Source organism: Eumetopias jubatus, unplaced genomic scaffold (assembly GCF_037043125.1).
Source record: "Eumetopias jubatus isolate StellerSeaLion01/CBP00866 unplaced genomic scaffold, mEumJub1_p1.0 scaffold_12, whole genome shotgun sequence".
Lineage (NCBI taxonomy): Eukaryota > Metazoa > Chordata > Mammalia > Carnivora > Otariidae > Eumetopias > Eumetopias jubatus.
Genome location: NW_028274818.1, coordinates 73,512,758 through 73,533,203, shown reverse-complemented (window position 1 = coordinate 73,533,203; position 20,446 = coordinate 73,512,758). Strand labels below are relative to the sequence as shown.

The window sequence follows — 20,446 nt, the reverse complement described above, 5'->3', positions numbered from 1 at the left end:
GTGTGTTATTTTTGTAATAGGGAGGAAATACATAGATGATTTTTTTAATCTACCCTCCTCCCCCAACCCCCGAATTACTTACTCTAACCTCCTTTTCCCCAGAGACTGGAGGTCAATGACTCTGTCCTTCCCGAAGACGCCATCAGGAGCTATAATTCCATCTCCAAGCAAGGGCTTGAATCCTGCCCCTCAAGCCATCATGAGCTACTACCATAAAACCCGTGTCCTGAGACCCTGGCAACTAGCCAGAGTGATTGCCTGCAGCACATGCATGCTACTTAAAATTCTCACCCCCCCCCACCAAGAAGTGGAAAGGATGAACAGAGAGCATGAATGAGGAGCCCCCCCCAAAAAAAAAAAACATCCTGTCACGGGGTTGTGATAGGACACAGGCCTGCAGTCCAGGGTTTCTTTTCAAGATTTCCAGAGATTCCGCCACAAGCAGAACAATGATCCAAGACAACCAAGGAGACAATGAAAACTCTAGATCTAGTGTGAGGAAGGCAGGGGGCATTAATGGATAGCTAAGGGGACCAACCATAAACCTGAGGCTCTGGGCATTCCCAAGTATCCCCATTTGACCTGACATGTCCCCTCTCATAACAGAAAAAAAAAAATCGAAGTGGATTTTTTTTTTGTCAGTTTATTTTTGCTAGAAAGGAAGTAAAAGTGAACAGTTGTAAACTAAGAATATAAATTGGGAAATTATAGAAAATCAGAGCCCTTAAGTTAATCCAACACCAATAAAGAGCAATAGACGAGGACTAATCACACACAGTAAACACAGGTACCTCCTCTAGTTAAATTACAGGGGCCAGACAGAGGCCTGATGAGGCCGCGAGCTTCATGCCAGGGCTATTACCGGGACTGATTTGGTTAGCAGCAATGACAGGCTCCTTGTAGTGAGCGCCTGCCTTTTCCCATTTCATCTCATTTTTACTGTAACCATGTTTTTATTTTTATGGGACAATTTGATTCTGTCCCACGCTTTCAGAATTGAGTTTTTCAAATTTATGACACAAAAGCTTTCAAATGGCTGTGACATACAGGCCTCCCTGTGCAGATCCCCACTTCCCTTCTCTATACCTGAGACCCCACAATCCTATAAGGAGTTCTGTTGGTCTGGACCCCCGAGTCTCAGGGCCACACAGTATCCGCAAGAGACATCTTCACTACCTCCAAGAGAGCACCAACTATGGCCACAACTTACCTCCTTCTCGCCCCATTAGGCCAACCAACCCTATCCATCCCTTCATTAACCCATCCAGGGCTTCAGTCCTATTAGAACTGTGATCCTCGGTGGAGAAGGTGCTGCCTCCTAGAGGGAGCTCTGGGAATTTACAGGGATGATTTTGGTTGTGATTCTGGGGGCATGTGGCATTTAGTGAACAGAGAGGTGACACAGCCCGCAGTGTAACCGACAGACCCATGCACTTTCCCACGTCCCACACAACTCTGGATGCAGCCCACCAGACATTCTCTGTGGCAGTTAATAAACCCGTAAAGAATGCTCTTAACCTAGAATCTAACTCCACTCCAAATGTAAATACAAACTATGCTTGCATGGTTGAAATCAACCTTGAATTGTTCTGACGCATAAATGTACTTGTGCCATTCAAAATTGACCAAAGGCTGTTGAGCACTTTGAAAAAGCAAGTCACCACCAACAACACACCCTTATGGTATCCAAGCCACCAGGACGGCACCGGGTAGTCTTCACACTCAAGAGTAACCCTATATACCTACTCATTCTTAGTGCTCATAGCCTTCTTCTGTGGTTCCTGTCTCAAAAAGTCACTATAAAAAAAAAAAAGTATCACTAGGACTCACTTGGATATTGTCATCCTTCTCTTAAATCCCCAGATCCATTAGAAGATTTGAGAGCAGTTAGTTCATCATGTACTCCAGTGTAATTGAGCTTTTACATATTGAAGTACCTATTATTATAATTGCCTTCTTTTATTTCTCAAAACTAGAGCAAGATACAGATTTCTTCTGATGCTATGTGTAAAGGTGGGTTATGTTATCTGTTTGCTCATCAGGGTAGTAAATGGGTTGTGGTGGCAAAGTGTTATAAAACAGGGGCATTTCAGGGGGGAGGGGGCAAGTGGCTCAGACGGTTGAGCATCTGACTGTTGGTTTCAGCTCAGGTCATGATCACACAGTCCTGAGATCGAGCCCCATGTCAGGCTAAGTGTGGAGTCTGCTTCAGATTCTTTCTCCCTCCCCCCTCAACTCCTCCCGCCCCCATCACTTGGGCCTGCCCTCCCCTCACTGTAAAATAAATAACATCTTAAATAAAAAAAGGGGGAGGGTGGGAAGAGGCATTTGGTCTGATCATTTGTGCCTCACAAATAGCCTGTATGGTATTGCTTATATGTGAAAACCTTGGCCAGGCAAGACTGGCCCTGAGCTCTGACCATTGGGTGCCTGAAGTCTCCCCCACCTCAAAGTCCAGATTTCACCCCCTCAGCCAGTAGGCTTACCCTTTAAGCCCTGGCCAGGATCTTGAAATTCATTCCCACTCCTGGATGCTCTGCCTCCTCCAGCCCCTGCCCAGGCCAACCCTCCAACTTCACTTTGCCCTCCTGGCCCACCACACTCCAACCACCTCTCCTTCTCACTATTTCTCAAACACCATGCCCCCCACCACCACCACAGGACCTTTGCACATGCCATTTCCTCCCCCTGGGCTGTTCCCGGCTAAGTCCCATTTGTCCTTCCAGTATCACTTTCTTTAGGAGGCTTCTCCTAACTCCCAAGCTGAGGTCAGGCCCTACCACCTGTTCCTGTATCTTGCACAACAGTGACCACAATTGTAATCAACTATGTGATAATCCACTGGACATCCATCTTCCTTGCTCACTCAGTGCTCCATAAAGAAAGGGATTCCTTCCTATTCCTTCCTCACTTATATCTCCCCAACCAGATGGTGATGAATCTATAGTTGATACTCAATAATGAGTGAATGTGTAAATGGAACCTCCAAACATAAAACCCAAACTTATTATTCAAAGTTCTTGAGATAATAGCCTTCTCTCTGCCTATGATTAGCGCAATGAGAAGCTGCAACAGATGACCTCAGAATGAAGAAATCCTAGGAAAATCTTCAGAGGAATGTCAGCTTCCTGGGGCAGGGATTTGGGTCTTTTTCATTCACTGATGTAGTCCCAGCACCTGGCACAGGACATGGCCCATAGACGGGGCTTGACAGGCATTCAGTGAACCTATCAATCAACCAACCATAGTAGGCCAGACACTGACAGTGGTTTCTTATTGATAACACCAGAATTATGGTGTAGGGGTGCATTGGGGATGGTTTTGAAGGAAGGCTAACAGCCCATCCAAGGCAGGGTTGAAATTTCCAAGACTTTGTTGCTGCCCACACCTTATTCTGGTGGGCTCAGTGCAAAAACCACATACTGCAAACACGGATTAACCCACTGTCATCAGGGCTGAAACCTGCCTCAGCTGTGTTTCCAGTCACTCTTCCAGGACCCCACGGGCTCCCCCGAAATCCTCCTGGAAACCGCTGGGTGGTTGAGATTAAGGAGTCTTGCCTCTTCAGAGCTAGCCCTTCAATAAACTTCAAATCCATCAGAAACTCTCTCTCCTCTAAGTCCTGACCAAGGACTGAGCATGAGCAGCATGGGGATTCACATGAAAACAAATCCCAGGGCAGACAAATCCCAACAAAGCACAGAGGCCTGGACTGACTGGGACCAGGAGCTGCAGAGAACCTGATACCAACCTACCTGCTCCCCAAAGTCATTGTCTTAAGCAAAGAGATCAGCGTGGGTAAATCATGAAACGCTCCTGCTGCAGAGGGTAAAGCGGGAATGAAAAGTAACAGTGAGGTGGTGAGTCAGGCAAGGCAGGAGGGCCGGTGTAGGCTGACTTTCCTGGCACCCTTCTCCATCTGGAGAGTCAGGAGGGGCTAATGCTTCATGGCTGAGTAGACCCTATAAGGCTTCCTGTCTTAACCTCAGACTGGAGGGCTGTCCTGGAACAGAGGAAACCTCCTACACCACTCACTCAGGCCATAACAAGGACCTTGTCAAAGGACTGTATGAATAGTGACTGTCCGGACAGGAGGCTTCCGTGCAACTGTCTGGACACATGATCCCCAATTTAGCCACCCTTTTCACCCCCCCAAATCATTTTACTATAAATTGTTATATATTAAATAATATTCAATTTCTTGAATCCACCAGGCTCTTGGGTTCCTCTCCACACGATGCCCCATCTGCCTAGAATACTTCCCCAGATGTCCACAGGCTGGTACCACCTCATTCTTCAGGTTTCTGCTTAAAGGTCACCTCCTCCAAGCCACCTTCCCAGAACTTCCTGGTGAAGGCCAGTCTATCCTGGCCCCTCTGTATCAGAAGCCCATTTCCTTTATGTTGCTTATGATTTGCCTTAATGCTATTTTGCTGCACTTTCCCAACTAGAACACAGCCAGCATAAGGGCAGGAACCACGTTTCTCCGTCAATCTGGAGACCCTCTGCTTAGCTCAGCACCCAGTGTTTATAAGGTACACGTTCACTGAGTAAAGGACTGAAACTCTGTTGGGGACCCCTGCTACTTAATCAGACCATCCATGTATTTAACCATGTATTCAACCATATAGGGGTAACCACTACACACCTGGGACTGTGCTGGATGCTTGAACTACATCATGGACCATTTCACAAAGCAAGCAAGGGCAGGTTCACATTTCTCTGGCTTTGTAAAGTGGACCCAGGGTGTATTTCTGAAATGCAGAAGGTTCAAGTAAGGTCTCCCATCGCTTGCATTGTGCACCACCTGCTGCCCCTCCCCCCAAACACAGCCTGTTGCAACACCCAGGGCTCCCCTGCTCTCTATTCCCAAGAGACAGAGCTCACAAGGCAAAGCCACCCACACAGCATACCAATTAACACCACAGCCTCCAAACCCTACAGTGTCTGTGGATGACAGCTGCTTTAGGGTCAAAGGTTTCCAACCTGAGCTAACTCTACTTGTAACAGTTAATTTTATGTGTCAACATGGCTAGGCCAGAGCATGCAGATATGTGGACAAAGGTAATTCTGAACACTTCTGGGAAGATGATTTGAAATCAGTAGACTTGGAGTAAGGCAGATTGCCCTTACTACTAAGAGTGGGACTCAGGTGAAGGCCTGAACAGAACAAAAAAACTGACCTCTCCAGAGCGAGAGAGAATTCTGCAGCTGATGATCTTTGGACAGCAGCATCAGCCCTTCTAGAGCTCCAGCCCAACAGCCCACCCTGCAGATTTTGGACTTGCCAACCTCCGTAATCAAGTTAGTCAATCCCTTAAAATAAATCCCTTTATGTGTGTGTGTACACACACACACACACACGGACCCCTGCCCCCGCCGCCCCGACATCCCACTGGTTCTATTTCTCTGGAGATTCCTAGTACACCACTCAAGGGCCCTAGGCTTCCAGCTGACAGCCAGCCCTAGGCACATGAGGAAGACCGGGAAGAGGGGAGAGGAAGACTGGGCTCTAGGCCTGCTGTATGAGATGCTCCCTGCTGTGAGCAAAGAACACACAGGCACCCATGAACAGAGTTGAGACACTGAGGGGGACTGGGATTGGACCCAGCCAAATGCCAACATGGATTTGAATGTAGGCTTTACCACTCATTCAGACATTATCTTGGGCAAGTAGCCATTCTGCTCTAAGCACCAGCTTCCTCATCTGTAAAATGGGGATGGTTGCAGCTCCTGGGTCACTGACTCATTAAGCACCTGGACCAGTCCATACCAAGACCACTGACTGGTAATGAGCCAGAGTAGGCACCAACTTGCAAAGGAGGAGCACCTGAGTGCTGAGTGGTCACCCCCTGGGGTTAATCAGGAAAGGTTTCTCTGCCCTTCTCCCTAGAGCGAAGACAGAAAAAGCCTCCAGGTGTAGCTCTTTGCTCTCCAGAGAATCCATTTTAGTAGCAAACAGGCTGGTGAAAAGCCATCTCAGGACTCAGTGCTGAGAAGGTAACAGCCACTCCCTCCAGCAAAGAATTCAATCACAAAAAGAGGAAAATGTCTTTTCATCAACTGTACCATCCCTGGAGAGAAGCCAGCGAGAGGCTCTGTGTGGACCCGAAAGGTGCCTAACACAGACCTTCCATTATTGACAGCCACCCTGGCAGCAGATGCCAACACTGGGTACAATTTGGGTCTTCTAGGTTCAACAGAATTGACACTTTTATCCAATCGTTTTAAATTATTCCTTCCGAAGAAAGAAAAAAAAAAATCTTCAGCAACCCTCCTGCTTACAGTGGTCCTACCTCTTATGGGGAATTTGGGGATGCTTCATGCATCCCATTAAGATGTAGTTCCCTGCAAGCTCCCTCAGACACACAGTAACCTAATGCAGGTGGGACCACCAAGTCCAAGTGTGCCCTGCAACTGAACTGGGGTGGGGGTTGGAGTCATTATTTCTTCAATGTTAAGAATGGTCTCCCTTTAGGGAAAACCACATCGTTGAATTTCTCTTGAATGTTAAGTCAGTTGTGAATAAGCAAGGAGACTCAAAGAGGCTCCCCTTTTTGAAGGTTTTTCACTACTTTCCAGCTATACCACTTCTGCTCTAGACCTCATAATCCCTGCTTGCTCTCTTCTTCCACTGACGAAATGAAGCTCAGGCAGCTGTTGCATTAGGACCCATGAAGGCAGGCACAGCTATGCCCAGGGAGAGGCCATAGAAGATTTGGGGTTTGGGATCCTGTTGGCAGAAAAAAGCTATCTCTAAGAGCTGGACTGAGCTGACCCGACTGTTGCCAAGCTCCCCTTTTGGGGACACAGGGAGCTCCCAGATCAGCTGGGAGGGGGAAACCTCCCGTCAGTGGAGGAGCGTATAATACGGTCACACTCCATATAGGTACACATGCTCCTAGAAGCCCTTCTTGGCACTCTCCCCTAGGCCTGCATAGCCCCCCGCTCTCCACAAACCTGCGCTTAGCCAGACCCATTTCCCATATTCAAAGGGCAAGTGGTCTTTCTTAGATGTGGGGATCACAATGAAGGAAGGGGGTCCTAGATGACGTCACACAATGGCCCACTTTGATAAACAGCGTTACTGAATCCTCCTCCTGGGAGGTCAGCAATGCAACAAGAGATGTGAGGGGCTGACATGGGAAAGGGACCCCCATCATTTACTAGGTTTAGGGACCCAGGAGACTGTAGACCCTGCATCCCCTTTCCTCCCCAAGCCCAGCTACAGATTCTGACATGGGATGTGTTACCCAGTTGGGGCAAGGAGATAAAACAATGGTGGTCTTTCAGAGTATCAACTCTGCCCCCAGGGAAGCTTGTAACTACAAGTGCTTCATATTATGAGCAAATAAAGAGAACATTTGACTCAAAGTTCCAAAAGGCAGTAATATAAGGAAATGTAAAATCCAACCATAGCATCCTTTCAAAGACTGTCAACCCTTTATTCATAAACAAGATTTCATCACACACACAAAGCTAATGACCTAGGAGAAAACATTCAAAAGAGAAAACTCAGTTCACCTGACAAAGATGTTTGATTTCTTTACCCATTCTATCTAGATAGGCAGAATGTCCACTATGGGCAAAACAACTGTGAGATTTCAGAACAGATCAGATCCTGACCCTTGTGGAAACGATGTTCCATCAGAAGGAAGACAACATGAACAAGTAATTTCAAAACATCATTTAGTAGGAAGTGAAGTTGCCATGATGGAAATAAAGATGTTTCATGCCTTCACCTCATGAGAGGAAAGGGTGAGACCAGACCTAAGGAAAGTCTGTCAGAATCCTAACCTGCTTGATGCATAGCAAACCCAAAGACATCCTGAGCCTCCATGAAATGGGATTCTGCACAGTTCGTATTTTTAGAAGTTTCTCATTCCTTTTTGCAGTGCTGATTTGGCACGGAGATGTATACCTCTTACTCTCCAGATTAAAGAAACACAATCAGAACTTCAAATATATGACAGAAACCCTGGCTTGTAGTCAGGGACTATAGTGCCTTCATGTGACCCTGCACCTTAAAGGCAGAGTAGACAAGCACTTGGTCAAGGCATGGCCATTCCCAGAAGAGCCAGACAGGGGTCCTCAAGCCTCACCCAGGGATGTGGCTGTTCCATGCTGAGTCAAGGCTGCCTTTGGACAAAGACACATTTTTAGTACAGGTCACTTTGAGAGCTTTCTCCAAGATTTTTTCAGCTCTGTTCCAGAGGAGTTGGTATAATTTATCAACCTCACTTTTCTATCCTCATTTCCTCCACGGCAGGGAGTATGGCACATTGGTTGGGAGAATGGACTCTGGCCTAAGACGGCCCGTGTTTAAATTCCCAGCTCTACCACTTACTAGCTGTGCATCTTGGGCAACTTGCTTAATCGCTCTATGCAGTGCCTCTGTCTCCCCACCCTGACAGAAAGAATTGCCACCAAAAACAAAACAAAAAACAGCAACAACAAAACCCACACAACACACCACATTCTAATTGGCATCTAGCAATGGTAAAAAGCTCTCCATAAATGTTACAGACGTTACCTACTAGCTAGGTTAAGAGGCTTTCCAAAACCACATAACAAATGCTTACTTAGGCTTAGTACCAGGCTTAGACAACAATCAACCAGTTCACTGGACTTTTGACTGGGTTGTGCAGCTTTTCTATCCTCTTTTAAAGGGACATGGTAAACTCCCACAGCCATGCACAGGATCAGCCATACTTGTACAACATAAAGCCACTTTCCTGGCCATAGTTGTTTGGTCACCTGACCCAAGCTGAGCCATTCAGTTTCCTTCCCTAAGAATCTGGAGTTGAAAGGAGAGCCAGTTTTTCTGACTGCTCTCTTGGAACAGAGGCCATGGGGACTCAAGAGTTGTTATCGACAGCCATTTTATGCCATTACAACAGAGAAATAAAGCAAGCCATCCTTCAGTGAGAGAGGGGCAGAAATGTAAAGCAGATGGAGAGAGGAGCTCCTCAGTCCCCAGGAGCTCTAGGCCTGGCTACTAAGGGCCCCCTGACCTCAGAGTTTCTGAGATGCCCCCTGCAGTCACAACAAATCCTGCTCTTTCTTGAGGCTACCAGTCTGGTTTTTCTAACTGCAACCATAGAGTCTTAAGGTATACAAGGAGATGCCTAGTCACCTATTGTATCTGCACAGCTCAAGCGTCACAAGGATCAGGAAATGACAGTTTGTGCACCTAACAGTAGCAAATGCCTGGGAACTTCTCTGGACATCAGTCTCTTGTTTTCCTTTCCGTGGGGTGCCATTAGAAACACCCTAAGAAACTGGAAGGAATATTAGTGCGATACAATTAAAGTCTAGGAGGCTTTGAGGAAGCGATAGGACCCAGTGGAAAGAGCATGAGCATTAGAATAAAAAATATCTGCTGGGACACTTAGGCAAGTTACTTAACCTCTCTGGGCTTCCATCTCCCTTTCTGGTAAATGAGAATAGGGTGTTTATGGGGTTGAAGGAAGTAAGGGATATAAGCTGCCTGCATATATTAGGCATGCATTAAATCCTAACTATTATTATAGCCTATAACTATTAAGTATAAGTAAAATTAACATCTCCAAGTGTTATTGTATTACACATAAACACGTCAAAACATAATAAATCATTGTTCTTAATATGGCATAGAACATCCAACTAACATTTAGGCAAAGCAAAAGGCATTGCTCAGAGCATATTTTAACCAATCTATTAAAAAAAGAAAAGAAAAAAAAATCAGGACACGAACAGCCTCAGAAGATGCCACGTGTTTCTAAGTCTCCTAGAATAATACTCAAACATCCTTGGATTCTTAGAGAGCAGGGAAGGGAATTAGATTGGGAAGCATAGAATGCTGTCCACGAGCAGTTTCCACTAGTGCTGGTTTGGGGTTCCTAAAACTGACGGCTACCCAGAATAGCATGCCTACCAGCCCTGTACCTTGGCAGACATGACTACTCAATCATGAGGTTTTTTTTCCTGCTAAACCTAAAGCACCCATTTATGTCATAGAATCCTGCATGCAGGGATTCAGGCAACCATGAGCAATTAGCCTGAGTTGGCCTGCTCTATTAAACTGATTACCTATCCCTGTTTCATGGAGTAGAGAGTCATCCTGAAGCCAACTGCCTTCAGGTTGCCAGGAAATCAAGGCGTAGGTCAAGAGGGCTATTTTTCTGTATCCCTAAATGGCAGTTGACCCTTGAACACCACAAGGGTTAGGGGTGCCAACCCACCACACAGTCAAAAATCCACCTATAAATTTTGACTCCCCAAAAGCTTAACTAGTAATAGCCTACTGTTGACCAGAGGCCTTACCAAGAGCAATCGATTAACATATATTTTGTATATGTATTATATACTGTATTCCTTTAAGATTTTATACTATATTCTTATAATACAGTAAGGTAGAGGAAATAAAATATTAAGAAAACCATAAGAGGGACACCTAGATGGCCGTCAGTAGAACTTGCAACTCTTAATTTTGGGGTTGTGAGTTTGAGCCCCATGTTGGGCACAGAAATTACTAAAAAATAAAATCTTTAGGGGTGCCTGGATGGTTCAGTCGGTTAAGCGTCCGACTCTTCATTTTGGCTCAGGTCATCATCTCAGGGTCGTGGGATCGAGCATCAGGCTCTACACTCAGCACTCAAAAAAAAAAAATCTCTAAAACAAAAAAAAGGAAAAAACACACAGTACTATATTTATCCAAAAAAAAAATCCACATATATAAGTGAACCCACAGTTCAAATCCATGTTTCTTAAAGGTTAACTGTATTTCCTGCATATAACTAACTCGAATTGGCTGGTTAGATACAAGAATATGAACTCCTGGTTCTGTGAATAATTCTAAGACATAGTAGAATTCTGTTTTCGATGTCTCTGGAAGATCACTCTGCAAACTAATGAAATGTTAATTCTACCTAAAAACAAGGGAAATGTATGGAAGAGTCTCCAAAGGCCCTTTGCAAGCTTAACTGAATGGCCTCCAATTACTTAGCCTGTGGTCCACTCTGATCCCAGGACCAGATGGAATCCTCCGTAATCGAAACCTAGATATATTCATGCTTAAGCACCCATTTATGTCAATAGTTTTAACTTCACCAAAAAAGCTTAAAAGCACCTTACAAATTACCCCTTGAAAGCTCAAGTAAACAGCTTCTCCCTCTCTCCCACTGCAAACCTATCCTCAGAGATGGTGTGGAGCAGCGACTGGACTGTAAGTGTCTGACGAATGTTGCAATACACTGTCCAGATCCTCCTTCAGTAATCAGTGTCCGACTCCCCGTACCACCAGGACAGCTACGGGCAGAAAGCCCCAAGCCATGAGCCTCGGGCAGGGACTGCCTCAGCTGAGGGGCCCTGACTTGCCAAAGGTTGAGCAGCCTGCAGCCAGTCATGGGTTTTGCAGTTGTTAAGAGCCAAGCTGCTGGTGCCAGTCGAGGAACACTGCTCCAATTCTAAACCAGCTTAAGAACACCCCCACAGAAGCCCTGGCGTAGACTGCTTTGCAGCCCACCTTACCCTCTCTGTGTATATCTGCTTCTGGCTCCTCCCCTCCACAGGTGTTGATCCTAATGAATGCTAATCTCTGGGTCTTGTTAGCTCCTAGCAATCCCACCTGCAAGAGGATGCGTGGCAGGAGGGAGAAGCCAACCAATTATCAAAATCCTACTCAGGTGCTGGGCACTTGGCTTATCCCTTTACTTCTCAGAACATGATCAGCCCCATTTGTAAAATGGGGCTGAGAAGGATAAAGTAAATAGCCTGAGATTATCCAGCCAGACCAGTCTTGTTCCAACACACCACAATGATAAAGTACACAGCCCTTCATCAAATTCCGGATAACTGGGACTTGCAGAGACAAGTTAACAATAAATATAATTTGTCCAAAATTAGGTGGTGCTGTCTTCCAGTGCATTTCAGCAGATATGCACTGAACCCTTACCAGTGTGCTTAAGAAATGTAACAAATTAGAGAAAGAGAGAGAAACACTCCCCAGTTCTTTAGTTTCTCAGCAATTTGTGAATACTTATTGAATACCTACTAAGTGAGAGGCACACCAGGGGGAAAATAAGACTAGATGCCAGCAAATGTATAAAGCTGAAGGTGGCCAGTGGGCCAGTGCTAGACAAGGACAAAGAGACATAGGAGCCCTCAGGACAGTGAGAGTTAGTTGATTTCTCCTTCTTTTTCTTTGAATTGCCTGAGAAATGGAAATTGTAAAGCCCTGAGCCTTGAGTAATAATACCCAGGAAACTTCTCAGGGTTCTCAGAGAAATGCATTTTATTTTCTAAATGATGCTTCCACAAAAGATGATGCCCAGTCTGAGCGAGCCCGGCCATTGTAGCTCCAGAAGATAACAAGAGCCCTTCCTGCCAAAATCAGGCTGGATGCAACCTGAAACAGAGTGAGAATGGTTTATGAAAAGAGCCAATCTTATGAGTCTATGAGCTACTCAAAGCCACAATCGTTAAGGGAAGGAGAACGGAGCAAACAGCAAGATAGATTTGTAAAGAAGGGCCTTACGTCAATAAGGCAGTGGCACAGCCCAGGACAAGCCACCCCGGTCACAAAGAGGCAGCAAAAGCCACAAGGACAGAGGCGGGAGGGACACAGAGCAAGAGCCCACGGTGCACCTAGAGTCTGTGGAACCTTCACGGAAGACAGTGGGAAAAGCTCAGGTTTCTGCTCCTGTGGTGCTCCCTATGGGATGGGGTGGAGGCAGTGAAAAAGGGGGGCTCCTTTGTAGTGATGGAGTCATTCTGTGTCTTGATCGTGGTGGTGGTTACACAGATCTATACCTGGGAGAAAACTGAACAGAACTACACAAACACACATATACACACGTGAGTGTGTGTAAAAACCAGAGAAAACGAATGGGGTCTGGAGTTTGGTCCACAGACTGTACCAATGTTAGTTTCCTGGTTGTGACATTGTACTACAGTTATACAAGATGTCACCACTGGGGAAAGATGGCAAAATAGCCCAGACTGGATTAGAAAAATTGTCCTGTTCAGCACTTAGCTGTTGCCACTGCCTCATATAACACGGATGAGTGACTGTTAAATTGGGGCTGCATCTTATAAGATTTTACAAACTGAGGGTTTTAGAGGGGAGGGTGGTGGGGGGTTGGGTTAGCCCGGTGATGGGTATTAAGGAGGGCACGTATTTCATGGAGTACTGGGTGTTATACGAAAACAATGAATCATGAAACACTACATCAAAAACTACTGGTGTACTGTATGGTGACTAACATAACATACTAAAATTAAATTAAGTTAAAAATAAATAAATAGACAAATGTAAGATTTTACATTTCTTTACACAAACATCTATAAATTTATCCAAATGATTCCAGGTAATCATATCACACATATCGAGTTTATTTTTGTCATGCGGTCTTTTCTTTTTCCTTTTTATGCATCAATTCCCCTCTCCCGTGTTCCCCTCCCACTACCCAGTGGTTCATGTTACAACCTGGACCGCACTGTTCCATAGCTTTCTCTCTTCTTAAGTAACTACATATCAGTAGTACACGTATGTCGCATACATGTATGTACACGGTTGCTTTTATCTTCACTAAAAATGGGATCATATATACACCTTTCAGCAGTTACTTTACTCACTCAGTCATAATTCATGGCTATACCTCTAACACAGTCAGCATTGCTCTGACTCATTCTTTTGGATGGCAGAAAACTGTCCCTCATTCATTCATTCATTCAACCATTCCTGGGCAGATGATCTTTGACCTTGTTTCTTCCTCCCTCCCTCTACAAACAAAGCCGCGTTAAACATCCTCGAACATCTGTTCTTGCTTTACCCATGCTTTCAGTCCCATGGGCCAGATCTGCAGGATAGGATAGTTCGGTCAAGAGGCTCATGGTTTTTTTTCTTGTTTTTTTGTTTTTTGCTTAACCGATTTTAATAACATGACATAAAGCCCCTGCACTTGATAGAATCGTTATGCAAAATACATAGATGAATACTGTCTTCTTTTAAAAATATAAAATAAATAAGCAAGACATGTGAAAATAGGCAAGTTTCATTAAATAAATGAAAATTTAAAAAAAAGAAACTTTTGCTTTCCATATCATTTGAAGAAGGGAAATTATCATTTTAAACAATATTCAAGTTTATTAAACAAATTAAAAAAGGTATTATAAAATGTTTAACTGTCATCAGCTTCGAGGTTATGTTGCTCCCGAATTTTGCATATAACTGAACTTTCAGATCCGCTAACACTCGCTGAATTGATTCCACTCTGGCTTCTAAAGCGTCGATTTCTCCTTGCAAATTTTTCTTTGCTTCTTCTAACATTTCCTGTGTTTCTTCTTGAGAATGGCTAATGAAAACATCACCGATTTGATAAGGTATCATTAAGCAATCATCACCTGCAAGCATGATGTCCTCACAAGCATCTTCTAAATTCTGGAGTTGTTTCTTTTTTACTTCTATTTCCTCCTTCAGCTCTGTGATTCTACTTGTATTCCGTGCAAATTTGTTTATCTTTTGTTGATCTTCAAAAGTAACGTTGACATCTTCTGCAGCCAGATTCTCCTTAGGGATTCCCCTCATTTATAAAATAAGAACAAGAGCACCGCCTTCTCCATGGTGGCCGCCATCTTGGGACTGGACTCAAGAGGCTCATGTATTTTAATTTTAATTAAGAGCCACTCTCAGATTGCTTTCCAAGAAAACCCTTCACTTTCTAACAGCAGTGTATGGACATCCTACCCTCATGTCCCCACCAGAGCAGGCATTATGACCCTTATTATATTCTGGACATTCAGAAAGATATAAACTAAGGGTTTTGGTTTTCACTAACTGCAAACACTTTTTTTTTTTTTTTGGCCATTTGAGTTTGCTCATCTGTCAACTGCCCATTTTTTAATTTGGTTCCTTAAGCTCATCTAGATGACTTGTAAAATTTCTTTGCCTATTTTTTGCATAATATTTTCCAAGTCCATTATTCAACTGTCGACTTTATTTATGATATGTTTTGCCATTTAAATGTGTTTTTTTAATAATTAAAGAATCAAATCTGCCAGATTCTTCTTTTATGCATTCTATGTTCCCAGGCCCTCTTAGATGGATGGTTATTTTTCTTCCCAGGCTCACTCACTGGGATAGGGAACCTCACTCAATTCTCCCTGCAGGGCTTCACTTGTCTCCTTAGGACCAAGTTCTTCCCACTACCCACTACATTCTGAGCTCACCCCAGTTCTCTCTGCTGGGACTCCCAAAGCCCAGCGCCACACTTTGTGTCTGGCCACTCCCAGGGCCCAGAAGCCACTGTATTACAAGTGATCATGCAGGAGGAAGAAGACAAATTCAGCGTGTCATCTTTGCAGAATCCTTTTTTTTTTTTAAGAAAAAGGTAGACACAAAGTCTGTACAAGGTGTGTGTATAATGATTATATGCTCATAAAAAAAATCTTGTTATTTTTAAATGTCTTCCAACAGAATGGAAATGTGCCTATGGAATGGTTTCTATTTTTCTACTATTCCCTATTACCTAAGGCCACCAGGCCACATTAACCCACCACATTTGTTTAAATCCACCTCACTGACCCCAACCCAGCTTTGCATTATGCAGCTTTGGATATGCCTCTGGTCAAGGGAGGTCAGGTGTGTTAGTTTGCTATTGCTGCATAACAAATCACCACAGCCTGGGCAGCCTACACAGCACTCATCTATCATCTCATGGGCTGGAAAGTCCAGGGGACTCCACTCGGCTCTCTGCTCAGGGCCTAACAAGGCAAAGTCACAATACTGGCTGTCCTGGGCTCACATCTATGGGAATGGGAGAAGATTCTGCCACCTTGCTCATGCACGCTATTGTAAAGACTAGGTCCCTGTTTCCTTGGTGGCCTTTGGCCAGGGGTCTCTCTCAGCCCCTAGAGGCCTCTCACATTCACTCTCCTGTGGCCTCTGCTTCTTCAAACCAGCAACAGCACTTTGAGGCCTTCTTACACCTCAGGTTTCCCTCACTTCCCTTCTGCCACCAGCCAGAGAAAGTTCTCTGCTCTTAAGGGCTCATGGGATTAGAGCAGGGCACAGGGAACTGTGCCATATAATAGAACACAGCCACAGGAGTGATGAATCACCACATTTACAGGTTCTGGGGATCACGGGTGTGGACTCTTGGGACCATTCCTGGAAATTGTGCCTACCACACCAGGACCCCATGATACACCCTAAGAAACCAGCCAGTCACTGGCAAGCCGGTCCTTCATTGCCCCAGGCCAGTCTCTCTTTGAGGTGTCTCCACCAGCAACAATGCTCTCTTTGCTCCGGGCTGGCCCTGCAGTCCTCCCAACCTGATTCAGACCCCAGCAAGATGCTCTCCTGCCTGCCTGTACCCCCAAGTCTGGGTAATAATCCTCTGCATAGTGTTTGTTTGTGAGGCTGTAGAATTGACAGTTTATATGTCCCTGCCATAGACAGGGCTCTTTCCTCTGCTAATAGAGACTTTAAGTTCTCCATCAACAGTGTGGGAGGAAGGAAGGAGAGAGGAAGGGGGTAAAGGAAGAAGGAATGGTGACAGAAAAGGTGGAAGGAAGAGCAGAGAGTAGGAGGTATGGGGGCTGGGTAGGAACTCACCCTTAGCCCACAAAATTTGTAACTGATTTAGCTTTCCGCTCACAGGCAAGGCCCAAGCACCTTCTGACAGCCACTCTCTCACTTTATGTTTGAACACCAGCAGAAATCTCTCCTGAAGAGGCAGGACTGGCTTCTGATCTGTCCCCAGTGATTTGGTCTTTCCTGGCCTCACTTAGGCCTTATCTTTGGGCTTGATCCCATCAGAATTGATGCCTCACGATGTGCCCCTGGTCTCCCAGCTTCTTCTAGGTTGCTGCTTCTGTTCTCCCTTCGCACCACACTGGGGCAGAGCCCAGCCCATCTACCCCACCCTCATCTGTCTTTCCATACCCTCCCAATATCAGCATTATAAATGGATAACATCTACTATGTTTACCAATAAATAAACTAGTAACCATTCACTATTCCTGCATTTTTAAAAGGGCCTAAGGAACGGTTTCAATGCAGTAAGTCCATGTGGCACATTCAAGGACACTTCTGCATATTTTACTACTTACAGTGGGAGGCATCTGATAGTCTCTGAAGACACATTCACCTCCATGGACATATCCATTCAACATATATGTATTAAGTGCCTGCTACATTCCTTCCCAGGCAGACCTCCTATAAACAGCAGTCCTCACCAGATCCAACCTGAAAACACCTTGCAAATAAGCATCCCACCCACTGTCATAGCCCATCTTGCCTGCCTTTGCTCTGTTGAGGCTGTTTTCCTCATCTCAAGCCAGGAATGCAAAATCCATGACTGACCAACCTTGCCCAGAAGCTATACACAAGGTGGTGAGCAAGCACTTCATCAGCCCCATTCTTAATTCTCATTGTGTTCTTTCACTACCAAAATCTTAATTCACTGTCAGAAATGTGCTTTCTACCCCTTGGTGAAAGAAATAATGACTTTGTCAATCACTCCTCTTTTGCCAGACTTACTGAATTACCTAAAATGTCAAGATAATGTCTCTCCAGCCTGTTTTCACTATGGTACCAGCTTCTTCTCATTAAATTATGTTCAGATACATTGATTTCCTTCAACAGGGAGTAATGGAACCCTGCCAGAAATTAACACTAATCTTCTAATTCAGTAAGAATAAAATATGTGACTGATTAAATCTTAATTAACAGTTCACAAAATGCTGCTTAATGTCAGGTAGCATATGCATCTTAATTATCCAACAGTGTCGGTGCTGTTTACAAGATGAGGTAGGGATCTATGAAAATTTTGTAGCATTGGTTGTGTGTGTTTTTTCTTTTGTTCTACGGTATCTTCCTCCCTGTTATCCCTTCATCTTTATGGTTGTCAGTGGGTTAGGTTTATAAGCAAAGAACTTTTAATACTGGGCTCTCCCCCACAAACCATCCCCTTGACTCCATCTGGAAGAAAGTGATACAGTCTCTCAGTCAGGATAGGCTGGACGTGCTACAATGATAAACATCCCTCAAATCGTAATAGCCATAAAAAAGTATCTACTGCATGTTACATGTTCATGATGGGTCAGCTGGAGCCACTGCTCCACTCTATCCTCACAGCAGAAGTTGGGTCTACAAAGCAACCACCATCTTCAACATTGTCACCACTTGCCATGGCAGTAGAAATAGAATATGGCAAATCATACAATGTCTCCTGAGTCTTCTGCTCATATTCCACTGGCCAAAGAAAGTTTCTCGGTCTTACCTATATTCAATTGTGACGAGAAAAGTTCAAGCCAACCATAGTCCAAAAAGAGGAGATAAAGAGAAATCTTGAAGACAACCAGAGAAAAAGGACACATTACATACAGGGAACAATGATAAGCATTACAGGACCCTTAAAATTAGAAGCCACACAATCCAGAAGAAAATGGAGTGACATCTTTAAAATGCTAAAAGAAAAAAGAACTGTCAACTTAGAATTCTATACCCCATGAAAATATCTTTCAAAAATGAAGGTCTCCAGTCCAGCATAGAGGAGCTTGGAAGTCATCACTCCTGTTCAGACAGCAAACAGGAAAAAAATGAACTGAAAATCAACAACACTTCTCAGATCCATCAAAGAACTGAGGTCAAAAGAGGAGAAAATGAGTATGTATAAGCATGTGTCATGACTGACTATAAGAGAGAGGGTAAGCACAGGGTCTCTGGATTCAGGCTCCCTGTGTACATGTGTGATGTCAAATGACATCCTTCCAGTGTCTCAGTGTCCTCATCTATAAAATGGGAACCATAAGCATCCAGGGGGTTGTTGTAAAGGTTCAGTGAGATGATGAAAAAAAGCAGCTGGCACAATGAAGGCCTCACATCAGTGCTCACTAGAGTAGATGTACAGGTGTTTCCCAGTAAGAATTAAACTTCAGCATTGCCCTCCTTAACCACAATCAGGCCTCCCTTTTCTAAAATGTTCCAGAGAAATCCCCTTATTTGCCACACTCAGTGCATTCCAGCTCTCAGCTCTGCCACGGTGGTCTCTAAGCACCCCCACTGAACACACACACAGGAGGACTTGGCATTTCACTTCCTGAATACCCAGAAGGTCCATCTATGACATCCTTTGCCCTCCTAATCAACAAATGGCCATGTCTCAGCCTTAATGGAAGATCGGGGGTATTCTCATGCCACTGTTACTATTTTTGCCACATCCACACCACATTTACAATCACTTAATTCATATTTTTATTTAAATAAAAGCACTTTTTTTTAACATAAAATAAAACACATTTACTTTTAGAGGAAACTTTCATCACTACTGTAAACAGAAAACCAATATCGCTTCAATTAAAAATAAAAGCAGTGATGGGGCGCCTGGGTGGCTCAGTCGTTAAGCATCTGCCTTCAGCTCAGGTCATGGTCCCTGGGATCGAGTTCCGCATCCGGCTCCCTGCTCTGCAGGAAGCCTGCTTCTCCCTCTCCCACTCCCCCTGCTTGTGTTCCTGCTCTTGCTCTCTCTCTCTCTCTCTGTCAAATAAATAAAATCTTAAAAAAAAAACAAACCTAAATTTAAAAAATAAATAAATAAAAGCAGTGAAAGCAGTGATACTGAATGCTGGCTAGGTGCTGTTGTCTGCCAAGACTGAGCAAAGACTGAGCCTCATCTCTTAGGTGTTTTTTGTTAAAGATATACCACACCCTAATTAAGAGAGCCAGTAATAGAGGTGGAGTCCAAGAGTGGAATCTCCGCTCTGTGGCTCAGTCACATTATGACTTAGACATTATCTCAAACGTCTGGCCTTCCACTTGCTTGTTTGTAAAATGGGCATGATAAATGGGGCCAACCTTACAGGGTGGCTATAAGGACTGAGATATACAACCCGGCATATGGTAAACACACAACAAATAAAAGTTATGCGACAGAGAGAATAAAAGTCTCCACCAAGGAAAAAGAATAGGCATGAATTTATTGCTACAGAACCCATATTCCTGGGGTGCCTGGGTGGCTTCTTCACTTAAGCAGTTAAGCATCTGCCTTCCACTCAGGTCATGATCTCAAGGTCCTGGGATGGAGCCTTGCATCTGCATTTGGATCCCTGCTCAGCAGGGAGTCTGCTTATCCCTCTCCCTGTACCCCTCCCCGCCACTCTCCCACCCACACCCACCCCTGGCTTGCATGTGTGCTCTCTCTCTCGCTCTCTCAAATAAATAAATAAAATCCTAAAAAAAAATTCCAATTAAAAAAACAAGAATCTATATTCCTTGGCTGAAACAATCTCCAGCCGTGCTGGCTCCATAATCCCCTCCAGCAGAATGCCACCCAAGATTTTAACTGTGACAGGCCACACTAAGCTCTTTCTGCCACGTTGTGTCCGGCCAGTTACCAACTTCATCCTCAAGATCTAAACAGTAATTCTCTACTTGGACTGATGGCAAAAAAGTGGCCAGGAG

The 20,446-nt window shown here is 44.6% G+C and overlaps 1 protein-coding gene and 1 pseudogene across 1 annotated transcript in view; both read right to left on the bottom strand.

Annotated features, from left to right (window-relative positions):
* RBFOX1 (RNA binding fox-1 homolog 1) overlaps window positions 1–20,446 on the bottom strand; it is a 2,047,095-nt gene that overhangs the window by 1,885,090 nt on the left and 141,559 nt on the right. The window lies entirely within an intron of this gene.
* Window positions 14,163–14,569, bottom strand: LOC114219861 (prefoldin subunit 4 pseudogene; annotated as a pseudogene).